This window comes from Capra hircus, chromosome 9 (assembly GCF_001704415.2).
Source record: "Capra hircus breed San Clemente chromosome 9, ASM170441v1, whole genome shotgun sequence".
NCBI lineage: Eukaryota > Metazoa > Chordata > Mammalia > Artiodactyla > Bovidae > Capra > Capra hircus.
Genome location: NC_030816.1, coordinates 26,770,949 through 26,777,260, shown reverse-complemented (window position 1 = coordinate 26,777,260; position 6,312 = coordinate 26,770,949).

Here is a 6,312-nt window from a genome sequence, read left to right as displayed (position 1 = left end):
CAGATAAAATCTAACAAGGTCAATAGTTTGGTCACATTCAATTTGTTTTTTGCAAAATTGCTTATTTTCCTCCAGAATTTTAAGAATCCTGAGACCAAGGTCGTAAGTAAAGAATTTCTAAAAATGTGCATGTATATTTTAAAAACTGTAACTGGGGACTTCCCTGGTGGTTCAGTGTCTAAGATTCCGAGCTCCTAATGTGGGGGCCCTGGGTTCAATCCCTGGTCAGGGAACTAGATCCTAGCTCCCACATGTGGCAACTAAGACCAACCACAGTCAAATAAATACTAAAAACATTAAAAAAAAAAACAAAAACCTGTAACTGTATGTATTAAATCTACAGAAAAACTGATGGTTAAGAACATGCAACTAAGATTTAATAGATTTATTTTACAAAACTACTGAAATAATAAATCATAACATATTTAATAACTTTATAACAATATTTACTCCCAAATTATAGTTTGACATAATTATACATTGATAAATGGTATCAAATTATATGTTATTAGCCAGGTGGCTGGTCATCTGGTTTCTTCTAGCATCTACCAGAACTGCTGAAAAGCAGGCTGAGTCTTGAAGAAGTTGATCCTTTAAGTGCCTCTGAGTCCCTGTGACTAGAAGGATCCAGGCATCTCTTCTATGGGACATTGCAAAGAAATGTCTTCTCCTCTCTGATATTTCCATGCCCACAACCAACTTAAAATGGGTTACGAGAGGTATGAAAATGTAAAAGTGTGGGGTTGCAAAAATGCATATTTAACAACTGTCGAGTCAAAGATTCTTTGGTTATAAGCAAAAAGAAGCTATATTAAATTAATTCATGTAAAAAGCACTAAGAAATCCAGAGGGAAATCTCATGGATCCCAAATATAAATATAGAAATGGTCAAATCTGACAGACCACTGTTCCCTTTCTCTAAGGCTGTATGATTTCTGCTTCCTTTGGCACACCTAGGTTATGGGGTATTTCTGAAGACCGATTTTCTCTCTTTATTTGCATGTATAAGGCATAAAGATGACTGCCTGTCCTGAGTCCACCTCACTTTATGCTCTACACCCTCCATGGAGTTACTCAGTGTCTAGGTCTCTGGATTCAACTGATCACACACAAAAAAAACCTTGGTGTTCTCTACTGTTCCAATCAGCTGTGGCTCAGGAGACAAGGTCTAATGCCCATAGGGCTGCCCCCGCCATGGACTGTGGGTGGGGCTGACTCTCCCAGAAGGGCATGTGGCTAAGAATGAAACAATTACTATCTCAAGTTCCCAGATACAGGATATGTTGAAATTGGATTTTCTCAGGTTTTTTTTTTTTTTTTTTTTTGGTTCTTTCAAGTTGGAAGTTCAGGCTGTGGAAGACAGAAGAGTCTAATCATATCAGCTGCTGCTGCTGCTGCTGCCACGTCACATCAGTCGGGTCCGACTCTGTGTGACCCCATAGACGGCAGCCCACCAGGTTCCCCCATCCCTGGGATTCTCCAGGCAAGAGCACTGGAGTGGGTTGCCATTTCCTTCTCCAATGCATGAAAGTGAAAAGTGAAAGGGAAGTCGCTCAGTCGTGTCTGACACTTCGCAACCCCATGGACTGCAGCCCACCAGGCTCCTCTGTCCATGGGATTTTCCAGGCAAGAGTACTGGAGTGGGATGCCATCACCTTCTCCGAATCATATCAGCATATTCTCCTTATTCCAAAACAAGGTCGGATTCTGGTATATGGCAGGTATAGCTTGAGTGAAGTGAGTGAAGTCGCTCAGTCGTGTCAGACTCTTTGCGACCCCGTGGACTGTAGCCCACCAGGCTCCTCCATCCATGGGATTCTCCAGGCAAGAATACTGGAGTGGTCTAGCTTAGTCTATTAAAAATGGGAGCGGGGTATACTTCCAGGATGAGAGGAAGCTTTGGGTAACCGACTAAAACCTGTTTGCAGGTGCCAGAATAGCTTTTGTTCTAAAGCTCCAAACAAAGACATCCTAAGAGAGAAAATACATCGATGTGTGCTTAGTTGCTCAGTCATGTCTGACTCTTTGTGGCCCCATGGACTGTAGCCCGCCAGGCTCCTCTGTCCATGGGGATTCTCCAGGCAAGAATACTGGAGTGGGTTGCCATGCCCTCCTCCAGGGGATCTTCCCAACCCAGGGATTGAACCCAGCTCTCCTACACTGCAGGCAGATTCTTTACCGACTGAGCCACCAGGGAAGCCCAACATATCAATACCGATAGTTTATTGATACAGTTATTCCTTTAATTGTCTTTCTCAAATAAGAAGAGTACAAGAGAAAGACCCATGAACAGAACTTCATTATTTAAGAGTTTGGTTCCATTGCCCAGTGGCCCTAGTGGTAAAAAGAACCCACCGGCCAATGCAGGAGACTTATATAAGAGATACCAGTTCAAGCCCTGGGTGGTGAAAATCCTCTGAAGGAGGGCATGGCAACCCGCTCCAGTATTCTTGCCTGGAGAACTCCGTAGACAGAGGAGCCTGGCAGGCTGTAGTCCATAGCGTCACAGAGTCAGACACGACTGAAGAGACTTAGAATGCACACACACCATAACTATACCATTCTCTCTGTGATGAAAACAGACAATCACATTTGGCTTCAGATTTTTCATAGTTTATAAGGATCACTTGCTTTTGTTAATTAACTTTTAGTAGGTTATAATAAGTTGTAGTGACAATTTGCTTTTACTAGTGCTTTGCATTCAGTTTAGCACAGTGTCTATCAAGAAACTAAGGTACTGATTATGTACAGCATGGCAACTATAGTTAATAAAATAATGCTGTATTACACATTTGAAAGTTGCTAAAAGAGTCAATCTTAAAAGTCCTCATCACAAAAGAAAAAAAATTATTTGTAACTACTGATGGTAGCAAATAACTAGACTTATTTATAATGCATATAAATATAGAATCATTATATTGTACACCCCAAACTAATATAATGTTATATGCTAATTATACCTCAACAAAAGAATAAATAATTGACAAAAAAGAAAAATGAAAAAAAGCCAGTCTAGGTACTGCTTGAGACTAGGTATAGAATCCTCAGGTAAAAATATGTTTTCCTGAAAAGTTTAAAGATGTTGCTCTCCTGTCTTTAAGCTTCCAGTGTTACTGTTGAAAAGTCCAGTGCTCTCTGATTCTTTATTTTCTGATTTTGACCCTTTTTTTTTTTGGTCTTGGAAACTTTTAAAATCTTTATCCAAAGTGTTTTGAAATTTCACAATTATGTATCTTGGTTTGGATTTTTTTTTTTCATTTATTGTATGAGGTAATAGGGGAGTCCTTTCAATCAATGTCCTTCTATTCTGAAATTTTTATTATTATTTCTTTGATAATCACCTCCTCCCTCTTCTTTCTTTCTAGAACTCGTATTATTTGAGTTTGGGGACTCTTGGATTGATGAACTAATGTTCTATCTTTTCTCTCCTGTCTTTCAACTTTGGCTTTTCCTACTTTCTCAGAGACTGCATTAAATTTATCCCCCACCTTTTTTTTCTTTTAAACACTCTCAGCTATCTGGTTTTTAATTTCCAAGCACTGTGTTCTTTTATTTTTGTTGTTTTGTTTCAAACAAACATCTTTGAATGTTTCTTGTTTATTTAGTATTCCATTTTTGTTTGGTTTGGTTTTTATGGATAAACTATCTTCTCTCATCCCTATGGAGTATAATTATGGTCTTTTTTCTTAGACGTTTGTTTCTACTTCCTATAATTAGTTTGTCTTTTGTTTTCCTTTTATTTCCTATTGTTATTTACTTTGGTCTCTTTTCAAACATTGAAGGCTTTCTTCAAATGACTGATAGTTGGCTATTAGTATTTAAGTGTGAAGCACCACAAAACAGATGGTAAGCTATTGGTTTCTGGTCTTGTGGATCTCACCATAGGAAGACCAAGTTGTGTTTATTTTTAATTGAAATGAGCCTCAAATGTCTGTAGGTGAGTTCTTTCACTTGAGCTACTGAGTTTCTACTGAGTAGAAGCCTCCAAACTCTGGGATATAAACTTGATTCTGCTTTCTGATATTAACCCTTAGACCTGGGGGGAGGGGAGAATAGGGCCAATTTTCTCTAAGAATTTATAAATTAAATATTCAAAAGAACATAATTCCCATACTACTTAAAACTTTACCATAAGCAATAAGCAAAATAACTGAATCTCTATAAATATTTATCCTCAGAAAATGCAAATTTTATATTTTTATTAAAAAAAATTTTTTATTGGCATATAGTTGGTATGGCTGGGAACAGAGAATGAATGGTAGAGATGAGCTTGGAGAATTAGTCTGGGACCAGATCATATAGAGGTTTCAAGGCTAAGGTAGGGCATTTTTATTTTAAGTGTTATGGGAAACCATTGGAGAATTTTACAATATTAAAATAAGAGAAGTGTCATAATTGGACTTAAAAAAATCACTCTTGCTGCTTAGTGGTAAATCATCTGAGGGGACCAAAGTGTAAGCAGAGAGATAGTTTAGAAAACTACTGCAGTAGTCCAGGGAATGAATTTCAGTGTTCTCAACTAAGGTAGTAGCAAAGATAGAAAAGAAACACTTGAAATGTTTTAGGAATATCACCAACAAGGCTAATGATAGACTGGATTAGTAAGAAAGCAGGAAAGAGTGGGATCAAGGGTGACTTTGGGCTTGAGCAACTGCTATTTAATGAGATAGTTGCTGCTAGAAGGATGGACCATACACAAACAAAAGCAGAGCAGAGATGTCAGCCAGGAAGCTTGAATGGAGGACAGCTGGGTATTTTATTTTTCTTTTTGTGAAGAGCAGGCAAGTTTTGCATGAAAAGGAATGGCTCTCTTAGCCACATTAGCTTCAAGGTGCTTATTAGATATTCAAACAGAAACGTCAGGTAGGCAAGTGTCCCAAAGATCTGGAATTCAAAAGATATGATTGGGCTGGAGATAACAGATTTGAAAGTCACTAGTATATGGATGCCTGGAAAATCCCATGGATGGAAGAGCCTGGTAGGCTGCAGTCCATGGGGCCGCTAAGAGTCGGACATGACTGAGCGACTTCATTTTCACTTTTCGCTTTCATTCATTGGAGAAAGAAATGGCAACCCACTCCAGTGTTCTTGCCTGGAGAATCCCAGGGATGGGGGAGCCTGGTGGGCTGCCGTCCATGGGGTTGCACAGAGTCGGACACGACTGAAGCGACTTAGCAGCAGCAGCAGTGTATGGATGTCACAGAGCCATGGACTGGATGAAGCAGGTCACTCAGGGAAGAAAATGCACATGGAGAGATAGCAGAGAGGAAGCCAAGGGCATTGGCGTGTTGGATAGGATCTGCATGTGTCAAAGGAAAGCCAAAGGAGAGAGGTGTCACAAAAATCTAGAGAATTGTTTCAAGGAGGGTATAGTTAGTTGTATCGCTACTGAACGAGTTAAATGAGGACGGACACCATTATTTGAACCACTGGTTTTGACAAGATGTGGGCTTTGAGAAATATGTTTCAAGGGTTTGAAGAAGAGATGAGGGTAGAGACGGAAAGTATAGACATGTCTTTTAGGGAGCTTTGCTGTGAAGGAGGGCAGAAAAATTGGGTGTTAGCTGAAGGCAGAAGTGGGGTCAAGTAAGGATTTTTTTAAATTTCAGGAAGATTTCAATAGGAAGGATTACTAAAGAGAATGAGGGGTAAGGAGCACAATTTGAGGTGCCTTAGGAAGGTCTGGGGGATGGGACTCACTTTAAGTTCTTTAGGCAATCCTTCATGTGCAAAGCAAAAAATGTTAAGAATTTTTTGTTTTTAAACTGAAGTGGGAAAGATCTAAAATGATAGAAACAGGGCTGATGATAAAAGAATGACAGATGTGTTTTGGACATATTAAATTCAGTGAAGTAGACTAGATAACTAACTTGGTAATTAGTAGAAGAGACTCTGAGCTTCATGATAGTAATGATGCTTAAGAAAGATATTTTACAAAAGATCAATTCAGTTGGTAGACAGCATTTAAATTATTCTGTATCAAACAAGGCCTTACCTTGCCAAGATTCTTGGCACTTTTATATTCACTTAAAATTACATTGGGAAAAAGCATAATAGTAATGGAAAAGCAACTAATTATAAGCAATTACAAGCCAAATTATGTTTATACCACAATTAGTGTTTGAGGCGGTTTAGTAGACTAAGTCTTCATTTCAATAAGCAACCATCAAATAATTGAATAGCTTGTAAAACACATAAATACCTCTTTTATCTTTATTCCAAGTATAACCACCACATTCTTTGAATTATTATTATAATAAAATGGGCAAGTCATTATCTTTTGTCCCAATCCCCAGTCTGAGTTGGATGCTT